The sequence below is a fragment of the Phascolarctos cinereus genome, unplaced genomic scaffold (genome assembly GCF_003287225.1).
Source record: "Phascolarctos cinereus isolate Bilbo 61053 unplaced genomic scaffold, phaCin_HiC Scaffold_4;HRSCAF=312, whole genome shotgun sequence".
NCBI lineage: Eukaryota > Metazoa > Chordata > Mammalia > Diprotodontia > Phascolarctidae > Phascolarctos > Phascolarctos cinereus.
Window position 1 is genome coordinate 49,926,947 of NW_027555847.1, and position 27,485 is coordinate 49,954,431.

At 36.9% G+C, this 27,485-nt stretch overlaps 1 protein-coding gene and 1 non-coding gene across 2 annotated transcripts in view; both read left to right on the plus strand.

Annotated features, from left to right (window-relative positions):
* The window catches only part of GRM7 (glutamate metabotropic receptor 7), a 960,751-nt gene that overhangs the window by 668,664 nt on the left and 264,602 nt on the right, over positions 1-27,485 (plus strand).
* LOC144457252 (U6 spliceosomal RNA) lies at positions 3,875-3,980 on the plus strand. The gene has a single exon (XR_013486577.1). It is a non-coding gene; the product is annotated as a U6 spliceosomal RNA (small nuclear RNA).

A 27,485-nucleotide genomic window follows, 5' to 3' on the forward strand; every position in this document is an offset into this window, starting at 1 on the left:
GTTCAGGGTAAAATTTTAAACAAGTCGATTCACCCTTGTTAGGTTCAGAAATATTAAATGTGACCCTTAATCTCTTCATCTGTAAAATGGGCATAGGAATACCTACTTATACCTTTCTTATGTAGTTTCTTCTGCTCAAAGAATGTTGTAGACTATAAAGTGTTGTGTGAATGTCAGTTATCATTGTTTAAAAGGATCATAGATTTAAGGACTCAGAATGTCTGTTGAGGTCCTCCAGCCAAGGTGTTCATTTCTTTTGATGAGAAAGTTAAGGACCAGAGACTTTTCAGTGTCTTGCTTAAAATAAGACCAACAATACCTGGCAGAGTTATGATGTGTAGTCAGGTCTTCTGATTCCAAATCCAGCAGTCTTTCTACTATATCACAGTTTTCCAAAGTCTTGACCATTATATTCTCCAATCATTGCATTGCATCCATGGGGTAATAGGTTGGAAAGCATCTTAGAAGCTATTAAATCCAACCTTCCTTATTTTACAAATAAGGAAACTTAGGCACAAAGACACTAAATGATTGGCTCAATGTCAAATAGTTAATAAGTATCTGAAGTGGGATTTGAACTCGGGTTTTCCTGACTTTAAGTCAAGTGCCCTATCGACTATGTCATCTTTCATTCTTGAGCTCACAAAAGCTTGGGTTCTCAAGGCAAATACCAACTTTTTCATAGACATTAGCATCTTCTGCTTATAATCCACATTCCCTAAGACTAGGAGAACATAAACAATAAACTCAGAGGGCTTCTGCTGAAACAGCCTCCCATGGAAAGAATTAAATTAAGGGGGAGGGAAGGTAAAAAGGGGTGCTGGAGGGTGCATAAGTTGATAGGAGATAAGGAGATTAGTGGAGGAAGGGAGTGGGTTTGATACATCTGGATCATGCTGTTTTTCTCAGCTCTCTGCCCACATTTAAGATGCTTAGTGCTTGATTCTTACAGAGGATGACAGACTGGAATTATAGAACTGCTGGGTTATTGATGCTGGGGCTTCTGTCGCCATTTGAAAAGCCAAGAGCCCCATCAGTCTCTGACTTTGTGGCACAACAGGTTCCAAGCACGGGAGCAAACACAGCAGCCTCTCTCTCACAGAGACTAGCTTCAAGCTTGAAAAGTGTGTATGCTTGAGTAGACACTCAAGTAATGTTTCTCTCCCTCTGAAACCCTAAAAACTTTTAATGCCTTGCATGCTATCTTAGAATGTCCTTAGGATCACAGCTCCCACAGAGTCACTGACCCAGTGGGATTTTTTTTTAGTTGTATAGATTATGGAAATACCATACTCCTAAGAGCATTTGGAGATGCACATTATTAGAATGTAGCTGTCAATACATAAGATAATCTCAAGCATGATAAAGTAGAGCCAAGATGAGTTTAATGGTCAGGTGGTCTCATCCCTCACCCTTTACCCAACCTTTCTGAGAAGCTCTTAGAGGTGACTAGACAATGAAGTGCCTATTGTGAATGGCTTAGGGACCCCAACCCTTCAGGGGATAGGATTTGAAAACAAAGGGGAGGAAAATGGTTTAAAGGCAAAGAATAACCTATGCTTTTCCTTTCTGTTGTGGATTTGATAGATTTCTCACTGCAACTTTTCTGAATTTGGATTTAGAGGGTTGTCAAGGGCTTCGAAAAACAGAGATCACAAATGCTATTGTTAATATTACCCTCCCCAGCCATTTCTGCAGTTACTCAGTAAGATAATCAGAGACCAGTCTTATTCTTAGGAGGAATTATGCCTACATGTAATTTGTTCAGTAATGCTGGGAAGTTTCCTCATCCCACCAACCTCAAAGTATGCAACTCTTCCTCTAGGTTGCTAATGTCTGAGACTTAAGCATGTGGGATTTAGTTCTGTTTTGGCCTGCGGCTTTGTCTTTTGTTAAAATGCAACTGCCCCTGGGAAAGGTAACATTGAAACCTCACCAGTCTCTGATATTGCTATTTATACTTTCCTTGGATCCTTTTCTGGGAGAAAGTTTTGCTAGGAAGGATAGGGTAGGGGACTTGAGGATAAGAAGCCCTTGAAGGAGAAGGAAACTATAGAAAGTGAGAAGACCAAAAGGCCCAAAGTAATGTTTCCCCAATTTCCCAATTTTATTTGGGGGCCAGTTTGACTTACACTGCCATTCATCTCTAGATGTCCACTTCAGTCTTCTAAGCCAAGCCTAGTGATGCAGCAATAAACTCCAGTAGCTTCCTATTACCTTTAAGATCACATCTAAACACACATTTGACTTTTAAAGCCCTTCACAACCTGAGCCTGCCTAAATTTCCATCCTTGTTATGTGTTGCTCTCATATGTTACTCTCACACTCTGCATTGTAGACAGATCAACCTTTTTCTTCCTAACAGGTTGCTCCACTTCCAGAGCCTTTTGGCTGGCTCTACCCCATGACTGGAATGCATTCCTGCTTTCCTCCTTGTTTCGTTCGATGTTCAGCTTAAGCATCCCCTTCCACATTTCCACATGAGTCCTTTCCTCACCACCCATGACATTTTTTTTTTGCATGTCATGTATATATATTTATGTGTTTACATGTTGTCTCCCTAAGTAGAATATCAGCTTTGTGAGGGTGGGCCCTATTTCCTTCTTGTGTTTATGTCTTTAGTGCTTAATATAATGAGGGGGAACAGAGTAGATATTTATTGAATGTTTGTTGATATATTAGCAAGCAGGAAGATGAGAAAGGAAAGGGCCTCCTCTAATATGGGATATGGGGCGAAGAGAAATGTATTTAGTTCTTTAGACTTTCCTAAGCTGTATTCAAAGTGTTATCTTCAACCTTTTCATGTTTGAATGAGGGAGAAAAAATGAAAAGAAATTCAAACACCAGGAGATTCAAAGGTAAATCCACAGAAGCAGTATCTAATCATTTTGAAGGATTGGGAGATACTTAAGAAAGTTCAAAAGCCTCAGATTAGTTTCATAAAGGAGCCAGGACAGGCTTTCATGGAAAGTCTTTTGCCTCTCTTCAATTTTTGTCTTTTTTTTCCCCCAGAGATTATGGACAAAGAATTAGTATGTTTTTTTCGGATGAAGTTATTTCATATAACTCTCCTCTTGGCAGGCTGCCAAAAGCCCTTTGTGTTATTGCATAGGAAACTAATGGTACCAATTATTAATTCATATTCACAAACACAATTCATACTAAAGCACGTACCTTAAAACTAAAAATCCTCAACACATTTGTTTTTCCCCAACTATCAACTAGGGAGGTGACAGAAGGACTAACTAAAGGTATCTAGCTCACCATGATGTGAGTGTTTCTAGATGTGTATCCCAGAAACTCAGATAGAAATTGCTTTACTTACTATGGCCTGGGGACAGTTACAGTAGATCTGATAGCAGGCTTAGAATGTAGCATAAATGGAAGGGAGTAATGTCTAAAAAGACTAGTAAGGTGGGAAAGGTCTGGGTCCTGAAGAGATTTGATGGCCAAACAGATGATGTTTGTTTTTTTTTTCTTTTAATCTTAGAGGCAAAATAGGTAGCCACTAGACTGAGTAGGTAGGATAATACGGTCAGACCTATTCTTTAGGAAATTATGAAAGAGGTAGAAGAGAAGATAGATTGGTGTGGGGGAAATTTGAAGCATGGAAAGCAATTAGGAGGCTATTGGAATAATCTAATTGAGATGTTATGGGAGCCTGAGCTAACTAAGATGGTAACTGTGTAAATGGAGCAATGAGGGCATAATCAAGAGATGTTGTAGAGATAAGAATGACAAGGTTTATCAATTGACTGGATATGTGAGTAAGAGTAGAGAGTAGAGGATGACAACAGAGTCAAATGCATCAGAGAAGCCTAGAGGTATGAGGACTGAGAAACGTCTATCAGATTTGCAATTAAAAGATCATTAGGTACTCATTTCAGTAGTGCACATACTAAAATCAGAAAGATATAGAGAACATTAGCATAATCCCTGCACAAGGGTGACAGGTAAATCATGAAGTGTTCCATATTTTTACAGTTAGCTTTAAGCAAAACAAACTCTGAGGATGTACAAAAATATATTTTTTTCTTTATGTAGTGACAAAGAATGGACATCTGAGGGGGTGCCCATCAGTTGGGGAATGGCTGAACAAATTATGGTATAAAAATGCAATGGAATACTAATGTTCTGTTAAAAAAATAAAAGTAGTGAAGAAGGGGGCAGAGCCAAGATGGTAGAGCAAAAGCTGTGACTTGCTTGAGCTCTCCCCCAAACCCCTCCAAATACCTGTAAAAAATGACTCTAAACAAATTCTAGAGTAGCAAACCCCACAAAAAAACAAACAAACAAACAAACAAAAAAACAGTGAAACACATTTCCAGCCCAAGAAAACCTGGATGGTTGATGGGAAAGGTCTGTTGTGCCTGGCTAGGACAGGAGGGTAGTTTAGCATGGGCCACAAAGATGGGGCCCCAGCAAACCTAGAGCCTGCCTCAGGCAACTGAATCATAGGCAGCTGTAGTGGTTTCCAGATTTCTCAACCCACAAATGCCAAAGGCAACTTAGAAAGTCAGTAGAAAAGGTCTGTTGGACCTGGGTGAGAGAGGAGCACAGTCTGGCCCTAGTCCAGGTACAGCCCCAGGGTAGAGCTTGGTGGCTGCTTCCAGAACTCTCGGCCCACAGACGGTGTGGGGATTGAACTGCTGATCACAGGGGCATTTAAGGGATCTCTTTGCTGGTGCTGAAGCAGGATTCTTTTACTTTGCCTGTGCTTGGATCTGGGTCCCAGACCTGGGTGGTGAGGAGGAGTGCTAGTGTGCTGGGGCTTGTGGCAGCAGTGGAGAGAGAATCCTCCTCACAGTTCCAAGGCAGAAAAGAATGCTTGTGGTTACTCATGGACCAAAGCACAGGCCAGGAAAGGAGTAAACAACTCGCCCTTGATCATACCACTTTAGAAAAACCGAAAATTTATAAATATATCCAAAAATGGCTGCACAAACCCCTGAAGCTTGGGACTGTACACCCTCCACATTGGAAGCAGAGCCTTACTTTAACGAAGAGTTAAAAAGTCAAGTAATTGGATGGGAACACGAGCAAACAGAGGGGGAGAAAAACAGATTATATTATCTTACTTTGGTGACAAAGAAGATCAAAACATGTAACCAGAAGAAGACAACAAAGTCAAAGCTCCTACATGCAAAGCCTCCAAGAAAGATTTGAATTGGTGTCAGTCCATGGAAGAGCTCAAAAAGGATTTTGAAAAGCAAGTAAGAGAAGTAGAGGAAAAATTGGTAAGAGAAATGAGAGTGATGCAAGAAAATCATGAAAAACGAGTCAATACTCTCTTTTAGAGACCCAAAAAAAATACTGAAGAAAATAACCTTAAAAAATAGATTAACCCAAATCTGAAAAAAAAAGAGGTCCAAAAAGCCAATGAGGAGAAGAATGGCTTAAAAAACATAATTGACCAAATGGAAACGGAGGTCCAAAAGCTCACTGGAGAAAATAATTCCTTCAAAATTGGAATGGAGCAAATGGAAGCTAATGACTCTTTGAGAAATCAAGAAACTATAAAACAAAACCAAAAAAATGAAAAAAAAAAAAGAGAAGACAATGTGAAATATCTCATTGGAAGAACAACTGACCTGGAAAATAGATCTAGGAGAGAGAATTTAAAAATTATTGGACTACCTGAAAGCCATGATCAAAACAAGAGCCTAGACATCATCTTTCAAGAAATTATCAAGGAAAACTGCCCTGATATTCTAGAACCAGAGGTCAAAATAGAAATTGAAAGAATCCACCAATCACTTCCTGAATGAGATCCTGAAAGGAAAACTCCTAGGAATATTATAGCCAAATTCCAGAGTTCCCAGGTCAAGGAGAAAATATTACAAGCAGCCCGAAAGAAACAATTCAAGTGTTGTGGAAAACAATCAGGATAACACAAAATTTAGCAGGTTCTACCTTAAGGGATTGGAAGGTTTGAAATATGATATTCTATAAGTCAAAGGAACTAAGATTAAAACCAAGAATCACCTGCCCAGCAAAACTGAATATAATCTTTCAGGAAAAAAAGAAATTGATATTCAATGACATAGAAGACTTTCAAGCATTCTTGATGAAAAGACTAGAGCTGATTAGAAAATCTGACTTTCAAATACAAGACTCAAGAGAAGCATGACAAGGCTACACTTAGTTGTATTGCAAGCTTCATTCTGCATTGGAGTATATATTTGAAACCTCCCTTCAACAAGAACTCCAGACAAATGGGACTTCTCACTGTGTCCTGAATGAATAACTCTTTTCTCCTTCTGTTCCTTAACTGAAAGCCCTTCCCTTCATTTCACCACTCCCTCCCACCCATCTCTTCCTGGAGTATAGCTTCCTCAGAATATCCAAATCAAATTATTCTAAGAGTTCCATATATGATGCATATAGATTTAATGTCATAGACTGTCTTAACTGCTCACTCTTTTTATTAAGTAAATATTTATTGATTTTCTATAAAAAAATATCATGTCAGTATCAGTGACCTGTGATTTGATTGGACAACCTATCTTTAAGAGTCTTAATGACTTGCCTGAAATTCAGAGGGGTTGAGTGATTTGCCCATCATCACACAGTTATTAAATGTCAGTGGCAGGATTTCAATGAAGGTCTTCTGGACTGCAAGGCCATCATTCTGGTCACTGTGATATGCTTCTTCTCTATGCACAACATTAACAACCAAAATTCTTTAATGTTGAAAAAGAAGAACCCAATCCAAAATCAGAGATTTTTCTAAACACAATGAACACATTTTCTGTTTTTTCTCCCCCCAAAAATAAATAGCTTTAAAAAAAGGTTAAAAAAATTAAAGAAATGGTTTCAAAGAAATCTGGGAAAACTTATATGAACTGATGCAAAGTGAAGTAAAGAGAACTAGGAGAACAATTTACATAATGAAAATAATAAAGATTAACAACTTTGGAAGAATTAGGAACTCTCATCAGCATAAAAAACAATCCTGATTATAGAGGACACATGATGAAACCTCTTACCCAACTCCTAATAGAGAGATAATGGGTCAGAGTGCTGAATGAGACATACTTCTTTTTGGACATGACTAATGCAACAAAATAGAAGTTTTACTTGATGATACATGTTTATAGCAGTGATTTTGTTTTTCTTTTGTTCTCCATTGGAAGAGTATGGTTGGGAGAGTGAGAAGGGAAATTTTGCTGATTAAAAAATCATACACACACACACACACACACACACATATATATGTATATATCATGTATATATATATATCATATACATATAATCATTACTAAACTTAGAAAGTATTGTCACAATTGAATAAGGAAGTAATATTGCAGTGGGTTTAGAAGAGAATGAGAAAAGAGGAGGTGGAAACCCTAAGTTTAGAGGTCATTTTCAAGGCATCTACACAGGAAAGGGAAGAGAGAGATGGGTTCATAAATAGCAAGGATAGTCATATCTATTGAAGATTTTTTTTTTAAAGATGAGAGTGACTCGGGCAATTTTGTTGGATACAGGGAAGGAATCTATAGGTAAGGAGAAATTGAAAGTTAGAGAAGGAGTGGGTATAAGAATAGGGTCAACTTGTTGGAAAACACAGGAGGAACTGACATCAACATTATGTGTAGAGGACTTGATATTAGCAAGGATAAAGACCACCTCATCCTCTGAGACTAGAATAAAAGAAGTGAGAGTGTATGTGTGTTAGGGGCGTGATCTTTGGTGAATATGAAAGAGAAGCGGATAAGAGAGAGCTCCTGGTGAATGTTATGAGATGAGATCTTTAGTTGAGATGATATAGGAAGAATGTGTTATCAGAAACTTGAGGACAAATGGGAAGATCTGGAACAGCTACTGTGGAGAAAGGGATTGAGAATCAGTTAGGGAGGAGCAAAAGGAGGAGCTCTCCTACAGCAAGAATCCAGTTGAGCTGAGGCAATATAAATTTGTAGTGGCCCCAATCAGCGTGGCTACGTGAATATAACAAGGATTTTATGTGACTCTAAAAATGACATATTATTTGCCATCATTCTGAGTTTGGATTTACAAGTCCAGAATTGCAGGGCTCTCTTATCTCCCCCTGGGTAGTACTCTTATTGTCTAGTTGATTACCCCCCAAGTGTATGGTTGTTCTTGCACGTCAACCTCCTGGCTTGAATGTCTGTTAGAATAACAGAATGTTCCTTCCAGAGGAGACTTTAGAGTAAATCTAGGCTGCCCCTCTCATTTTCCAGGTGAGACAAGGCAATTGAGCGCTAGTGAGGTAGCTCTTGGCATAAAGAACGATCTAAGTACCTTGGATCTTAATCCAGTGTTCTTTCCATTATACCAGACTGATTCTTTTACTATAAAAGGAAAACCGTTTAAATTTAAAACATAGTTTAGAGCAAGATGTCAGTACAATACTGACAGCATTAAAAAAATACACAAATGTCACCACATCATGAAGATTCCTGTGAGAATTTAATGACCAGAAGGCAGTATGGCATAGTGTGTAAAGAGCATTGACTTGGAAGTTAGAGGATCCAAGTTCCAGTCATGCCTCTGATGCCTGCTACCTCTATGACCTCCCTGAACCTAGAAATCCCTTCACCTACCTGGACTTCACTTCCTTAATTAAAAAAAAAAAGGAGTTGAATTAGAGTAGATGGCCTTTGAGTTCCCTTCTGGCTCTGGATCTTTCTTCCTTCCAAAGCATATCTAATATTTTTGCACTTTAAAATTACAGCTTGTTTTCTGCCCTAATATTTATAAAATATTTGTGTTTATTCAATGCTGTATAGTGAATAAAGGATAGGCAGTGTAGTATGGTGGGTGGAGACCTGAGCTTGGAGCTGGGAAGCCCTAGGAAAGTGACTTAGCCTTTCTGTGCTCTAGACTGCAAACTATAAATGGTGGAGAGGTGTGAACCTGCATTAGTAGAGGGAGATCCCCATACCAATTAAATCACAGGTCAAGTCCGCTGCTAATCATGGTTCTTTCCTTTCTCATTTGTGGACCTCTGTAGTTTGCTCTTTTGTAAATGAGGGTGTCAAACTAGAGAATCCCTAAGGTCCTTTCCTTCTGTGACTTCTCCCACCTCCAAAAGAATAGAAAGACATAAAATCTTACTGACCTATAGCAAACTCTAGGGAGTTGATAGAACATCTGTTTTTCAAACAGCGTTTTAAAAGATTGCAAGTCCTGCATGGCCCTGTAATTGAGGTAGCTAGCATACACAGGTCCAGGTACTGAATGACCGAAAGGACCGAGGACAATGGCATGAGATGTCTGTCAAACAGCAGGATGTGAACTCGCTATTTCTGTCTAGAGTGATAAATAAATGAAAAGGGAAGAATTTCCTTGATGCTGGGGGACACAACAAATTACTTCTGAGCATGTGGCATGGGGCCAGAATAATGAGTCCTAGGTTTTATGAGAAGCTACCTCTAAGGTTACTCGAGGCTCATAAGCAGTGTTAAACTGCTCCTTTAAGAGCTGTTATGCCATGTAATTTACCCTGGTCTTATTATTGATTTTAATATGAATTTCCTGCTTTTCCCCCTTTACCTCTAATACTGAAACCACTGGGATTCTGCGAATTTCATTTGATTTGTTAATAACTCATGTCACCACTTAGAAGGATCCATGCTTTCAAAGCATCACAACGTCAGTGGGAAGGGGCCTTGGTGGCCATCAATTCCCACCCACATCTGAAAAATAATCTTTTCTAACAAATTACCTAACAAGTAGTCATTTAGCCTATGTTGGAAAACATCTAATAGGAGGAAAAAGTCCTTCAGAAACAGCAAATTCCACTCTTCTATAGCTGTAATTATTAGATTTTTCTTTCAGTTTTTATAACTTGCATCCTCTGTCCCTGGTTTTGCCCTTGGGAGCCAAGCAGAGTATTCTGAGTCTGTCTCTGCGGACTGAAACCCATCCATACATTCTCATCCTTCTCAGTTCTCATCTATGTCTTTGAAACAAACAAAAAGCAATTCTTCATAGATGGTGAACACAAAGTATTTGAAGCTTTCCTTCAATTTCCTTTAATATTTTGTAAATATTTTTCTGTGGGTCTAACTTTTAGCTCTTCAGGAAGATATATAACCAATGTGACTCCTTTTTTGGTCCATCGTAGGATCATAGATTTATAGCTAAAAAAATAATTAATGTCTTTGTAGTCACATTCCACTCTTTGTAAAGATCATCATTGTCATAGTCTTTCATAATTTTAGAACAGGAAAAGGGCTTATTATGCACCCAGATAGGTAAAGTCATTTGTTCAAGGTCGTAAAAGTTGGATCATAGACCTATGTCTGTAAGAGCCTTAGGAACCTTTTAGTTCAGCCACCTTATTTGAGAAATCTGAGATCTAGAGAAGTTAAATGATTTTCCTGGTGTCTGAGGTATGTTTTGAATTTGGATCTCCTTGACTTCTAATCCAATGCTCCATCTACTACACCATTCAGTCTATAATAGGAAGCAGAGCCAGGATTCAAATGCAGTTCCTCTGACCTCAAATCCCTTGGGATTGGTGTTTTGTATTTTTTTTCCTTCTGTTGCAAAATAGTTCCTTTTATGTCCTAATTATATTTTTTTGACAAAACACCCTATATAATATCCCATAGACTATTTATGTCCACCATGTATTTCCAGTGCCCTTGGGTTACCTGAATTGTTTTTTATTCCTTGGAGATTATGGTGTTCCATGATTTGTGTCTATAAAATAACACCTTGAAAATATAGTGTTAAAAAGATGAGCTTTTTGTTTCAGAGTATAGCTTGGTAGTACTGAAAGTGCTATATAATCTCCCAAGTGTAATATGGCCAACTCTCCTCCTTCTATTCAATTCTGAGCCCAAATGCCTTTCATTTGCAGTATCTGTCCAAGAAGCATGTACTGATGGGCTATATGTGTAGTCGATGGGCTGTCCATCTGACTGCATGCCATAATCTGGACAATAAGCATGTTTCATGCAGTTGTTTTTTCCCATGTGGCTAATCTCTGTTGAGAGCTTATGGATCACATTGAGGACAACCTGTCATTTTCTGGGATGATGCAATTGGTGCATTGCTACCCATCATCTAGTAACATCTGGAGAAACTCCCTAACTAGAGAGGATCCATATTCTGTTTCAGTTTGGCACAGGACTCTATTGAGGTAGTTCTAGGAAAAATCCCCTGTTTTATGCTTCACTTGATATTGAGCATCAGAAAATTTTTTGAACAAACTCAACCTCCTGGTTACATCCCTTAAGGAAACTTGTGTTAACTTAATTAACACATATGCTAGGGACACCTTGTTGGACAATGGCCTTTAAGGCTGAATTTTTCTTTATGGCATTAAATGATTTTTCATGAACAACCACCACAAAAAGAAGAAAAAAAATGAGTAATTGATAAATTGGATATTCAAGTTGATTTTGATTAGTATAGTACTTTTTTTTTAATTTTTCAATCAGACCATTGATTTTAATCAATATTGACAACTCCCTCAACCTATAATAATTATTCTGAAAATTTTGTTTACTTGTTTATATACTTGTTTTGAAAATTTTAATTTTAATAGAGTTACCTTTTAATAGAGTTATAGGCTAAGTAGCTTGCATAAGATTATGCAGTTAGTATGTTACTGCCAGGACTCCAACCTAGGTCCTTCTGAAGCCAGTTCTCAATGCACTGTGCCACATCACCTTTTAGCACAGGAATAGCCCTTAAATGTCAATCAGTCAGTCAATTAATATTTATCAAGCACCTATGATGTTCTAGGCATTGCTCTAATTATTAGAGATTCAAAGAAATGCCAGCAACAACCCTTTTCTCAAGGAGCTCGCAGAAGGAGACAACATCCAACCAACTATATACAAATAAGATATTTTCAGGATAAATTTCAGGTAAGCTCAGAGGGAAAGTAATTAGAGTATTTTATACTTATCCTGGAGGAAATAGAGAACCACAGGAATTTATTGAATGATGGGGAAGGGTAGTGACAGGCAGATGTGCTTTAAGAAGATCAGTTTGACAGCTGAGTAACGCATAGACTGGTATGGGGAGAGACTTGTGGTAGGGATACTGACCAGCAGACTGCTTCAGTAGCCTAGGTGTGAGGTTATGGGGGCCTGCATCAGGGTGGTGACAATGTCAACACCCTGAGAAGGAGGTGTATACACCCAGAGAGAAGGTACTAGAGATATGATGTTAGAAATGACAGACCTTTACCATTGATTTAGTATAGGGAATAAGAGAAAGTGAAGAGTCAGGGATGACAACAAGTTTATGAGCCTGAAACATGGTAGTGTCTCAACAGTGGTAGGGAAGTGAGGAAGAGGGTAGACTTTGGGTGGGAAAGTTAATGAGTTAAGTTTTGGACATGTTGGGTTTAAGATGTCTATGGGACATCCAAAATTCAAGATGTGTAATAGTTCAAGATTTGATACTGGAGTTTAGGAGCAATATTAGCGATGGATAAGTAGTTTTGAGGATCATCTGAGTATTGAGATGATGGTTGAAACTGTAGGAGTTGATGGAATTACCAAGTGAAATAGTACAGAGGACAAGGAGAAGAGGGACTGAGAGAGCTATAGTTGAAAAATTTTAGGGCTTATGAAAACTGGAGAAGTGGTTGAAGCCTTTCCTCTAGCTCCAATAAGGCTGGCCTTTGGCAAAGTTATGACACTCTTCCTCCAGTCTTCAATGTCCTCTAGTTTTCTTCTAACCACTCAGGATGTGGAATTATGAATTAAGAAATCAGTATTGAAATAGATACCAAAGTGGATTCTTACTTCAATTTCCCAGTCATCCATACTGAAAGTTCTAAAAAATCTTAGGAAATTCACAAGACAAAATCCCTTTGGCAATTGTAATCATAAGCACAGATAGTATCTGTACCACTATTCTATGTTTAAGCAATGTTGAAACTTTGCCACTAGACCCATGCAATGAGAGTGATTCTCATAATTAAGGAAATTCATCAGTTTGTTGAATAATCAAGCCCCACTATGATGCAATATGTTATAGTATAAACAAAGCTGGATGGTACAGTGAAAAAGGTCCTGGCTCTTGGTTCAAATCTTGCTTCTGACACTATACCTGAGACCTAGGGTTTATCACTTAATCTCTCTGTGCCACAGTTTTCTCATATATAAAATGAGGGCATTTAACTAGATGACCTCTAACTTCTCTTCCATTCTAAATCAGTGATTCTATGAATATGTCAGTGGGTAGCAAGATGTGACCGTGTTCATGTTGCTTATATCCTGTGTAGACATAATAATAGTAACAAATAATAATAATACTAACCTACTATTTTGTAGCACCTACTATGTTCTAGGCACTGTGCTAAGCATTTTAAAATATTAGCTCACTGATCTTCACACAAACTCTGGGAAGTAGGTGCTATTATTATCATCATTTTATATTTGAGGAAACTGAAGCAAACAGAGGTTGTTACTTGCCCAAGGTCACATAACTAATAAAGTCCTGAAACTGAATTTGAACTCAGTTCTTCCTGACTTCAGGCAAAGCATTTTATCCAAGGTAACACATAGATTCCTTTTAAACAAAGCATTTTAGAATGCTTCCCTTCTTCTTCTCTCCCCTTTCATACCTCCTCTTCCCTCCTTTCCCTTTCTTTATCCTTCCATCTCAGTCTTTCCCCTTTTATCCCCTCCTACCAATCTTCCTTCTGTGAACATGTTACCACGTATTTTAGGTTTTGGTCATGTTTGAATATGTTATTCAACATTTAGCGTCTTGTTCTTTTTACTAAAAATGTATTTCCCATTTCATTTCTTTGATATTGGTGACTGCTTTTTGTTTAAAAGATTCTTCTATTACCAGAGTCCTGGCATCATGTAATAGAAAGAAACAGAACTAGAGAGAGTATCTCAAGAAATCAGGATTCTCATCCTAACTCTTCCATTAATTGTGGTATTGCAGTAACTCATCCCTTGTGGTGTAGTAGTGGATAAAATACTAGCAGACAAGCCTGCATTCAAATGTGGTTTCTGTCACTTAGTCATTGTGTTACTATGGACAAGTCTTCAACTCTCTTTGAAACGGTTTTCTTACCTAAAAAAATGGAAAGAAAACTAAACATACTTCTAGTATCTACCTGACAGGATTGTTATGAGGCTTGAATGAGTCAATGAGTTTGTTCTTTGTGCACTTTAAATTCACTTGTAGTCATCATCATCATCATCATCATCATCATCATATTATCTGTAAAAGGAATAGGTTGATTAGTTAATTTCTCAGATCCCTTCCATTTAAAAAAAAATTAAAAAAAATAAATGCTTTTTTAATTAACAAAAATAAATTCTCCCTCCATCTCACCCCCATCTCATTTTTTTAAAAAAAGAAAAATCGGTTCTTTATAAAAATGTGTATAGTCAAAATAAGTTATTTCATTAGCCTTGCCCCCCAAACTGTCTTATTCTGTAGCCTGAATCTCTGCTTCCTGAAAGTCCCTATTACAGGGTAGATAGTGTGGTTCGTCAGATGGTCACTGAGCTGAGCACAGTCATTACAGTAAAACTCAAGGTTGCTGTTATTTAGCTTTTTTTTTTTTTTCTGCTCTGGTATAGACTCCTATCACATACTTCAGGGATTGGTTGGTTTTTGCCCAGAATATTTCTCTCACAACTAAGCTCAGGACTCAGTGCCACACTGGACCCTGGCTAGAATATCTGAGGCTTTAGTAGACTAAGGCTGGATTTAGAAGCTCTTGGTTAAGGAAGGGCTGGACTCAGGCTCTGTTTGTCTCAGGCAGACGGGGCTGGGTTGGACTAGGGCCTCTTGGAGCTCAACAAAGCTGTTCTTCCCAAGAAGAGGTCAGCAGCGGGTTTACAGAAAGTTCTGCTGGACTGGACATGGGCACTCCTGAGCTCAGGCACAGCAGCCCATCTGCATTCAGCTCCCTGTACTGCATTCTAGACCTGCTCTAGCTTGTCTGTCCCAGGATTTCCTCAGGACTCCAGAGGTCCCTCTGTGGATTCCTTAGCTGTGTGAGGGAGTCTGACAGTGATTCTTTCTATCCCTATTAGAATTATGCATCTGTAGACCCCAGTAGATTGTTTTGTAGAATTAGAAATCCTTCATGTCATGATGTCCTATCATCTTTCCTTCAGAGTTCATTCTTATAGGTCACCTTAATTAGTGTCAAACCTAGCTAATTCTCTGTTGAAAACCTACAGACAGATGACTGATCAGTTGAAGCTCTAACACTAAACTTCCTGAGACTCTCAAACCTAGTTTATCTGTATCACAACATGAAATGCTGTCTCCTAAGGAAAGGCCATGTTAAAAAAAATCTACCTTTGATGGGAAAGCATTAAAATCATCTCCTCCAAGAAATGATGACAACAGACTACTATACTATATAACTATTCTTCAGAACAACATGTTAGTGATATTTCAGTAAGAAATTCTGTTCTTGCCATCATGTTATATAGGTGGACAGTACTGGCAGTGAGTGCAATCATTTATTCACATGGATTTATTTTGATTTGATAAATCCTAGGCCCAACCTTTTAAGAAGTTTGGCTTCATTATCAGAGAGTATTTAGGAAATTTCCAATATGGCACCTATGCTCTTTGGTTGGGAAATAGTTCTGTTCATTTAGGAAGCAGTGTAATAGAGAGAAGACTCACGTGGGAGTCAGGAGTCCTGGATTCCAATTCTGGCTCTGCAGTTAACTCACTGCATTACTCTGATGAAGTCATTTTTACCGTTTTAAGATTCAGTTTCCTTCCTTATAAAATGATGCGTTGAAGTTGACGGTTTCTAACATCACTTTCTGGCTCTAACATTTTGATTCTATCCATTCTGAATCAATACCTGATGAGAAATTCATGCCAGTCTTTACCCTAAAAGTCATTCCTTTTACGTTATACGCCTTTTATCATTGTTGCTAGATTCTTCTCTCCTTTGGCCAAGCAGAATTTTAACACGATTGGTATATTATTCCCAGAGGAAGCATAATTGAAACTGAGATAGATAAATAAAATTGGCAGTCATGTTTGTCTTCTCTGTGATTGCAATGTATAAACTTGCCTGTACATTCTTCTTCCACATAGTTTATTAGAGGGGCTGCCCTGATGGCCTCTGTGGGGACAAGGACTTGAACCAGATATTTAACCCTCTAGCATCCAATTCCACAAGAGGCTGCCAATGTAGACATTGCTGTGGATAAATTTAGATGACATCCTTTTCATCCCTGTTCCACAAATTATGAGATTCAGTGCTGAGATTACAGGGGGCTGACCTGCTGTTTTGTGCAATGTGGATGTTTTCGTTGATACTAAAATAAATATTGGCCTTTGTTCTTTTAACTGCTTTCTTAAAAAAAACAAAGTTTTGGTTTCTGATGTCAACATCATAGGAACATAGGGAGGCAGATAGGGGAATGACTCTTCATTTTATTGACTTTACTGTTATTTTCCTGGACCTATGATTTCTTTGGTGTAGGGAGCTCCCTGGGAAGAATATAATCTCACCGTGGAGATCAGCATCCTCTGGTACTTATAGCCTCAGAGAATTTTCTTTCTCTAAGACAACAGTAAAATATATCCGCCTTTCTCGTGAGAAATTCAAGCCTTAGAGAGATAAAATGACTTTCACAAGGTCATTATGAACTAACTGTAGATGAGTGACTAGAACTCAAGTCTTCTGACGGTTCATCCACCAATTTGGGCACATCTTAGTGGTGACTAACCAGGGCAGTTTTATTTCAATCATAGACTTATTCCTATGCCCATCCAGACAGAAAGTCTGCAAATGAATTAGTCTGGTGGCAGCTGTAGAATGATGAGTGAAAATGTTATATAGAAATGTGAAACCCTTCTCCAGTAGTTGGTAAGTTCTTGATGAAGTTGGTTCTTATATCAAGGATTTCTATTTTGATCAGCGTGTGCAATCCCAATCCAACTCATGGCTTCTAGTCTTCTAGAAATGACACTGTGCTGGCCCAGTGCTTTAATTTAGGTCAAAAACAAAAACTCTTAAGAAAGAAAGATTTTAAAAAAACTTCAGTGGAAAAATGGAAATGTTGAAATAGGAGATGGGAGATGGGAAAGGGAGAGACCAGAAAGATGTCCTCCTTTTAGGCTCTTTAACTTGAATTCTCATTAGGTTCCTAGTGTCACTGCTGCCATTTTAGTTTTCATATGGCTGTAATTCACACTCTCTTTTTTGAGCCTCACAGCTACACTATGTGGCAGGTAGGGAAGTAATCATTATCCTTATCTGTATCAGTATCTTCCATAGTCTTGAAAAAGGAGACTCAGAGTGACTTTTATTTGCCAAGGATCACAAAGCTAGGAAGCAACAGCCAGTATTTGAACCTCCCTCCCTAGCTCTTTTCCCTCCAAAGCTAATGCGTTTGCTGTGTTAGATAGAAAGGTATAGATCAGGGGTGGGGAACCTGTGGCCTCACGGCCACATGTGGCCCTGTAGGTCCTTGGGTGTGGCCTTTTGACTGAGTCCAAGTTTTGCAGAACGTATCCTTTTATTAAGGGGATTCGTTCTGTGAAGTTTGGATTTAGTCAAAGGGCTGCACTTGAGGACCTAGAGGTTCACGTGAGGCCCCAAGGCCACAGGTTCCCTACCCCTGGTATAGATGATATGGGTATTTCTTAAAAAGGACAATATTATTTCTTTGAGATAACAAAAGACCAGGAGAACTCTACATTTGCTTGTTATCTCCCTGGGAATTAAACTAGGACAAATTCAGTCCCTTAGCTTTTTAAATAAGCCGAGCAAGTACTTAAGAATGAAGCCATACAAATCAGTTACCCACCATTTGGCATTTTTCTGCTGTTGCTGCTGCCTTTTTAGCTTAGTCATTTTTAGCCAAAGCATTATCTTTTAATCACATACAACCGAGTATATACATCAGTTAGTAGAGTATTAGATGCATCCCTATGTCTCTGGTACTAACACAGTGTATTGAAGATGATTATTCTTCTATGTTAGCAAGGATTGGGAATGTGGGCATGTTTGTCATTGTTGTTAAATCCTCTGAAGTCAATTGTTAATTATAAGAGCTTGTAACTTTAGGGACTTCGCTGATGCATCCAATTGAACTGTCAGCTCTTTCAGACTAGAATGGATATATAAAGAAGCTCTATCCTAATTGCTTTAATTAATGAATGCAGAGATAAGGCAGCAAATAGAGAGAAATGCTGCAGTAGAGTTACAGTATGATGGCAGGAACTAAGTGCAATATTGGATGGAAACTGTTTTTGGTAGTCATATGCAAAATTCATCTGAGGGGGCATCTCCTGTGTGCAGAGCACTGTGCTGAACTCAGCTGGGGGCTACAACCAAAGCTTAAAAGGAAAATAAGGAAAAATACCTTATAAACCGTAGAGCATTCGATAAATGCTACTATAAGTTCCTCGAGATCCCCAACTTCAAGCAGTAATAGTGTGTATGTGTGTATGTATGTTTTGAAAATTATATGTTGGGAATTGGATCCTGGATTTAGAAATGGAAAGTTCTGGTCCAACCCTTTCATTTTATAGATGAACAAGGGTAAGTGGCTTGAGGTCACAGAGAAAAGCAGCATTGGAACCCAAGTCATTGGACTCTATTATCAGCATACTTGAATTTTTAAAAATCTTTTTCAGTGAATAAATATCTATTTTATTTTATTTTCACCTCATTCTCCCATTTAAAAACACTCATTTAAATAGACATCACCAAGCAAAACAAATTCACACAATAGCCACATTCATAAATATGTTTTATCATGCACCCAAGTCTTCATCTCTCCATCCAGAAATGGGTAGTGAGTTTCATCATCAGTATTCTAGAATCAAATTTGCTGATTATATTGATCAGAGTTTTTAAGTCTCTCAAAGGTTTCTGTCTTTAAAAAGTTGTTTTGTTTTATGCAGCTTCTTTCTGGTTCTACTCACTTCACTATGTATCACTCCATACAGGTCTTTCCAAGCATCTCTGAGATCATTTCTTCATCAGTTTTGATGGAGCATGGTATTATTCTATTACATTCATATATTGTAATTTCCTCAGCCATTTTCTAATTGATGGGGAGCACTGCCCCCTTGGTTTTCAGTTATTTGCTTTCACAAACACACACACACACACACACACACACACCATTTTAGTAACATTCACAATAATTCCAAATTTCTTTCCAAAAGGGCTGGGCCAATTTACAGCTCCATCAATGGTCGCATTAATGCACTTGTTTTCCTGAAACCCTTCTAACATTTGTCACTTTCCTTTCCTGTCAGCTTTGCCAGTTTGGCGGTATGAGATACTTTATTTAGTGCTTTCTAGTATTCTTTTCCCAAGCAGCTTCTGATAAGTTGGGTGTCTTCCTTAGAAAACTGCCTGTTAATATCCTTTCACTATTCATCAGCTAGGGAAAAAGCAGTGCTGTCTCTACTATAATATGCCACCTTCTCCCCACCCTAAAAGATTTTGATGCCTTTTGTTTTTATATCACTTTAATTTCTCAACATATCCCTTTCTTTCTGCCACTAAGAGAACCATCCTTTATAACAAAGAATTTTAAAAAGCTAGGAATTTAAAAAAAGGCAGAAAGAGAGGTGCATTCTAAAATCTCTTTTTCAGGGCCAAGCTTGGTCATTGTAATTACACACTGCTCAGTTCTGATTTCTGTTGTTGCTTTTTCCAGTTATATTGTTGTAGACATCCAATGTATCATTTCCCTGGTTTACCGAAGTAATAAAAAGATATTGACAGTCGAGATGTACATGGACAACACAATTCAAGATCAAGGCAGTGTATGAGGGCCATGGTGGGCAGTGCAGGTAATGAGGGAAATTGGAGTTGAAAAGAAAGTGTACTCAGCCTGGACCTGGGAGAAAGAGATGAAGAAACTACTTTCTTGAATGTATAAAAGGGGCAGGGGAAGGGGATTTGGGCCTTTAGGAAGTCTAAAGTTCAGTGAAAGTATCTTCTCTATTCCTAGCCCCCCATCCCTTAAAGACACATAGCACGTAAAGGACCATTTCCTTTATTCAGGAGCCTGTGGTATTAAAAATAAAATAAAATGCTAAATAAATATGCTAAGGACTAAGGATTTAGGGGAATAAGGATAGAAGTTAACACTCATTTCTATGGCTTTTTGAAGATTATAAAGTACTTTACCCCTATCAGAAATGAAGTGGGTAGACCTAGGTTTATTATCCCACTGTTTCATAGATAAAGAAACTGGATGTCAAGGATATGAAAGGACTTTGTCATGGTGACTTAACTATTAAGTCTTTGAATTAGGATTTGAACCCTGATATCCCAACTCCAAGTTTAATGATCTCTAAACTACTCTAGGAGACCTCTTCTTTACAAAGTATGGATGGATAGATGGTAATTTTTTTTTAGATGTGTGTTAAGGCCAGAATAGAAATCATATAAGCTTCCAGGGAAGCCGTGGCTCATCTCCAGAGACTTAGCAGCCTAAAACAGGCAATGGGGAAGTCTCTCTCTGATAAGGCGTGAGAACTCATTAAGGACAGTTAGTTTAGTAGCAGGTAGGTATAAGGCCATTCAGGGACTGTTTTAAGGCAAATTTCTGAACCAGAGGCCATTTGTTTCTGTTAGTTTCAGAGCCTCAGGACAGAATAGTCAGACCAAGATGAGTTACTTGGTAACCACACATGCTGCATTTGGTGAAGCCTTGGACATGAATTTCTTATTACCTCCTGATAGAAGATGCCTTTGACATGTTCTGCTTTATTTCTTTTCTTTAAGTTCTGTAGGTGCATTTTTTTTATTACACCACAGAGATTTCCTGACATATTTCCCATCTACTTTTGAACCTTCCAGTATAAAAAATATAAGAAATTGCTAAGTCAGATTGGTAACAAAAATGGTGTGATAGTATATACTGCATTGTGGTACCTACAGACTGCTGTTTTCCATTTAGAGAAGTGAAGTATTTTTAATTATATATACTTTGGAATTAAAATTGGAATTTTTCTGAGCTTAATTGCCTGTTAAGGGTTTTCTTTTTTTATTATACTTATGTGTCTATGTATGTATGTATGTATGTATGTATGTATGTATGTGTGTGTGTGTGTGTGTATTTCTGTTTCTCATTACACACTTGTTATCTTTATAACTTCCATTTTATCTCTGGCTAATTCAAATTTGTTGTTTCTTATGACACAATAACATTTTACTACATTACTACATTAACTTCCCAATTGATATGAATCTACTTTTTTGGGGGGAATAACACATAAAATGAAACTATGAATATTTTGGATTTTTTCATATATGTGTATACATATGCACATGTAACATATCCATACATACACATATATACATATGTGTATACATGCATATATTTTGAACTTCTTAGATAATATAACATTAATAAACATTCATTTATAAATAAGTACATGAGAAATTCAGTAATTTGTCTCTCATTTTTCCAAACTGTTCTCCTGGATGATTAGCTAATATCCAATACTTCAGCAGTGTATTAGTGTGCCAGTTTTATCACAGAACCTCCAACACTGACTATTTCTGCCTTTTATAATCATTACCTGCTGTGGTTTTTATTTGGTTTTTTGGGGTATTTTTGTTTGTTTGTTTTTTTACCCCTGGCATATGCTCCTTTAATCTCTTTCCATCTATTCTCTCTCTCTTTCCCTACCTAAGAGATATCATATTTACTGTAGAACTTCACACTACCTATATTTTGAATATTTATGATTTTCTTTTTATTTAATTAATTTGTTAATTAGAATTTCAGTATCATAGGACTTCTAAGAAAAACACTTTTAAAGCTATAGTTTACCATATAAATAGAACATACCATTATTATTAATAGAACTTAATTACATGTGATTATGTTGCATATACTTTGTTTTGAATGATAGCATATCTGGTCTCTATATTAATGGAATCTATGGTGGTAGCATTATTTAAAATTTATAAACTAATCTAAGCTAGATTAATTTATTTTCAGTTCTTTGCATAAAAGTGTTCTAATATCCTCTTCTCCAGATTAGTCATAGAAAAAACAACAAATACGAGACAAGAATAGGGGACAACTAGGTGGCGTAAAGGGTAGAGCACCAACCCTGATGTTAGGAGGACCTGAGTTCAAATATGGCCTCAGACCAAAACGTTTGACACTTACTAGCTGTGTGACCCTGGCCAAGTCACTTAACCCCAATTGCCGAAAGAAAGAAAGAAAGAAAGAAAGAAAGAAAGAAAGAAAGAAAGAAAGAAAGAAAGAAAGAAAGAAAGAAAGAAAGAAAGGAGGGAGAGAGGGAGGGAGGGAGGGAGGAAGGAGGGAAGGAGGGAAAGAAAGAAAGAAAGAAGGAAGGAAGGAAGGAAGGAGAAAGGAAGGAAGGAAGGAAGGAAGGAAGGAAGGAAGGAAGGAAGAAAGGAAGGAAGGAAGAAAGAAAGAAAAGAAAGAAAGAAAAAGAAGAAAGAAAGAAAGAAAGGAAGGAAGGAAGGAAGGAAGGAAGGAAGGAAGGAAGGAAGGAAGGAAGGAAGAAAGAAAGAAAGAAAGAAAGAAAGAAAGAAAGAAAGAAAGAAAGAAAGAAAGAAAGAAAGAAAGAAAGAAGGAAGGAAGGAAATAAATTCACTAGAATATTGGGGGAATAACAATAATAACATGCTCTAATTTGCACAGTGTGTTATGGAAGCCAAGAAAGCTTATGTGATCCGGGATTATACACATTGTGGTGAGCATACAGTATGGTGTCAATCTTCTGATGGTAAACCTCTCAAAACATAACTACGTTCATCCTTGGATAACTCACGTGCTTTCTTTTTTATTAATCCCATCTTCAGAGTTTTTGTTTGTTTTGTTTTGTTTTTCTTGGCTTGGAGAAATCAGACCTTATACTATCTTGGCAAGGGCTTCAAGAATCAAGAGTAAAAGCCATACCATGAAGAAACAAAATAGTTATTTTTGTTGTTAGTGGGTATTCCATATTTATATTCAACTTTTAATCAATCCTTTTTGAGTTTGCTTTTTCAAACAACTATATATTAATTTAAAGGCAGTATAATTCAACATGTCTCTGTCTGGTCCACAATGTAATCATAAATTTGTTTTCATCAATCAAATATTTAGTTTAATTTAAAAAAATCTTTGTATTACTAACCTTCCACTGCCATTACACCTTCCTTTTCTGGGGGTAAGACACATAAATATCTTATCTCCTTATGCCTATAACTAGCAATAGCTAATAATAGTTAATGTTGATAAAGCACTTATTATGTGCCAGGAACTATGCTAAGTGCTTTATAATTATTATCACATTTAATGCTCACAGTAACTCTGGGTGGCAGGTTATATTATTATCGCTGTTTCACAAATGAGGAAATTGAGATAAACAGAGGTTAAATGACTTCGTTAAAGTCACACATCTAATGTCTGAGGCCTGATTCGAATTCAGGTCTTCCTGATTCTAGACCCAGTGTAACAACACCTTACTGTTAATATCTAACATTTTATGAAATGTTACTGATGCTTTTCTTTATTTTTATATTAATTTTATTTCTAAAATCCCTTTACACCTTTCCTTAGCCATGGAACTCTCCATTGTAACAAAGAATAAAAGAAAGAGAGAGGGAGGGGGAAAAAATCAGCCAAATTTACCAAGGCATCAACTAAATCTGAAATTATAGACAATACTCAACATGAATAGTCTTCTTCCCTCTGAAAGGAGAGAGTCAGGTACATTTTCTCATATCTTCTTCAAAGATAATCCTATCCATTATAATGACATTGCACATTATAATTATAGTGTACAATTTAATTGTTTTGTTGTTGTTGTTTCAATTTACTTTGCTGTGATTGTTATATATTACTCTTTGACTTATTCTTCTTACTTCTCTACATTCATTCATATAGTCTTCCTGTGCTTTTCTTAATTATTTTATCATGTTTATGACATATTAACATTCAACTACATTCATGTTCTAAAATTTGTTCATCTGTTCCCCAGTTGATAAGCACTTACTTTGCTTCCAGTTTTTTATAAGAAGTACTGCTATTTTGGTGTATGTGGGACTTTTCTGTCTTCGACTTCTTTGCAATATATGACTACCAATGGGATCCTTAATCAACAAATGCGGACATTTTAGTTACTTCTAAAAATTTAATAATTTCAAATTGCTTTCTTAAGATGTCTGCACAAAATCTCAGCTCCACCAATAGTGCACCTCAAATGCCGCTTGCCTCTATAATGTCATCTTTGCCAGTTTGCCATATGTGAGGTGAAACTTCAGAGTTGTTTTCATTCATCAGACTTTTTTTAAGTACTTATTGTATGTAAAGGTGTTGTGTTAGTTTCTGGGAATAAAAAATAAAACCACACAGCTCTGTTCTCTAAGAAGTTACAATCCAGTGAGAAGAAAAGAAAAAAAAAAACTGTGTAATGAGAATCACATCAGGAGACTTTCTCAGATAACTTAGTGAAAGAAAAGGCAGTCTATATGTATGTATTTCACTAACCTATTAGTCTCAGTAACCTTGTCTAAAAATGAAATGAGTTAATTTCTCATTATATGATCTGCATGAACTCAGTGGTCAACTATTTCTTTTCAGTGTGCTCAGAAATCCATTTAATAATCCATTCTTGAATCGTATCAAGTATTAGAAGCCAGCATATTAATCTATAGTTTCCAGAATCAACTTTTTTTCTCCTTTGAGAAAGTGTGATAGAATTTGTTGTTTCTACATTTTTAGCACCTTTACTACTATTCGTAAACTATCAAAAATTACTACCAATATTCCCATGCTCACCATTAGACATCTCTCAGTAACCTGGCATGTAATTCATCCAAAAACTTTTTCACTTAGACGTCAATTCGTTCTTAACTTCTTTAGTCCTACTTTGTCTAATTAGATCATTTTCCTTGTGGAAAATACATAATAGAACTCGAGTATTTTTTGTGGCTGTCTTCTCTAAACATTGTACCATTTTTATAAAGCAATTTCCCTATCCTTTCCTGAGTTTTCTTACTTTGATATTTTATCTTATTTTTTTAAGCTATTTTGTTTTTTACATCTCATTTATTTCCAAATGTGTCCCTTTACTTGCTCCTCTCCAACAGTCATCTCTTGTAAGAAAGTTGTTTTTTTTGTTGTTTTTTTATGAAGGAAAGGAAAAATTTAGCAGTTCAGAAAAGCTATCCATCAAAATGACCAGGTCTGATCATAGTTTTAAAAGCCATTTTTATTGTTCTTAATGGATTTCACAGCCCCTGAGTTAGATTGTGTTTTAAATCTCCCCAATACTCTTCTTACAGGGTTATTCATTCATTTGTCTTCATCTTCTCTTTTGTGTTTCACTCTCCATCTTTTGTACTTTATTTTCAAAAATCTGAGTTCATTGAAGAGCAACCTGTGTGGTCACATCTGTTCCTCTGGGTGACTTAGTTTTCCAGTTATATTATCAGAATGTTTGCTTTTTAGAGCATCATATTCCTCTTGAGCTGTATTTCTATTTAAAGTCTAATTCAGGGAGCTTGATATAATAAGACACTATTAGGTAGTGAGGTAAAGAAATACTGACAATGTGCTGCCATCATCTGTCATCACCTTGCTATTACTGTAATTAACATGTGAAACATGGATGTAATCATAGTTCAGTTTATTTTCCTTTGGTTTCTTTTTATGATATTTCTTGCAAATGTGTGCTCATAGGTTGCTATACTGGTCAATGAAAGTTCTACACTGTGACCTTTTTTAATTAAGATTAAGTGGAATCCTATTATCAAATATGTTAACATTTATTAAAAATTCCAACTTCTATCTACTCAACTACAATTCACCCGAGATCATTGTTCCCAAGGACATAACCATCTTATGTAAAAGTAGTATCAAACCATTTGCAGGAGGTTCTGGGAATTTGTTTTCATAAGTCTATTTTGATTTTCTCCATCTCCACCCAGACACATTATACATTACTTCTAATGAAGCTGAACCAAAGATTCTAAATGAGAATAAAGTTCTTAGTTTTGGTAAAAGAGAATGACAATGATGAAAATGAAAGACTTGTTATGATAGATTCTGAAAAAAAATTCTGTATTATCTTACTTTCTTTTGTGAAGGCCTCCTGAGAAATAAAGTGTTGTTACTTTTGAATCCAACATGCTAGTTGCTAAGTAAGATTTTTTTAAAAAATAGGTAATTAACTATGGTTGTAGTGACAATGGCTGTAGTATAGTCAGGAGGTATATTGTGGTAGTAGAATTGGTAGGTCTTTTTAACTAATTGGCTATAACAAGTGATAGAAAGAGATTTGAAGATAACCACAAATTTGTGAACATGAGTGGTATAAAGAGGGTCATTTTTTTTTTGAGAAATGTAATAAATGTGGTTTTAAACAGGTTGAGTTTGAGGTACTGATGGGGCCTCACAACAAAGATGTTCTACAAGAGGTTGGAGATGTGGGTCATAAGGGAACTTGGTCATAAGGGAAGTATTGGTGATATAGATATGTATTACCTCTACTTCAGAGAAGGGAGGGTAAAAGCTATAAGAATGAAAGAGGTTGTCTAGGACAAAGGTTCTTCATCCTTTTTGTACTATGGACTCCTTTAGAAGTCTGGTAAAACCTATGAAACACTTATTAGAATCATGTTTTTAAATGCTTAAAATAAAATATATAGCATTACAAAGGAAACAATTATACTGAAATAGTTATTTTTTTAAAAAGAGCTTGAGTGGATACCAGGTTAATACTCTCTGACTTAGGAAGAGAGCAAAGAGAAAAAAGGTCAGCCCTCAGAACCAGGGAGAATATTCATTTTAAGGGTTTCAAGACAGAAAGAAGACCATGTAATAGAGAAACATAACTAACCGTTGGAAAGGTAGTGCAGATTCAGGAAAGTGTGGTGTCTCAGAATCAAAGGGGGAGGAACTAAGTAGAAGGGAGGACAGAGTGGAAGTCCTAAATGACACAGAGAGATTGGGTAGGATGAAAAGTGAGGAACAAAAGGCCACTGGATTGAGTGAGCTGGTGATATGTTAGTGGCCAGCACGTTTGTGTCTGTAGTAGGACTGAGTAAATGGTTGTTGAAATTGAAACAGCTGTGGAATATACATACTGGATGCCCTAGACGTCATAACAAATGAATACTGAAGTCCTGGCAATAATGGCAGGTGATGGGATTGAGAGGAATACTATTCCAGCTCCTGTACTTATTGAGGATGTTGGAGAAAATTACCTGGTCTTAGCAGATGATATTGGACTGAATGATTGCTAAGATCACTTTTATGTTAGTCCATCCGATTATTCTCAGGTTTCAGGTTTTTGGCAGAGAAAATAACCAAAGCACTCACTCATGAAATGTTAAACATAATGATTTATTAAACAAAGCAAAAAAGGATACAAATTGGGAGCATGAGTACTAGAAGCCAAGAATTCACCTTAGATTCCAGCATTAATCTTGTGAATTGGATTTATTTAATTTGTTGTATTTTAATCTTTAGCTCTTAGTGCCAGGAGTGTTATAAGTGCTTAAAAATGCTTGGTGAGATATAAATTGGATGGGAAAT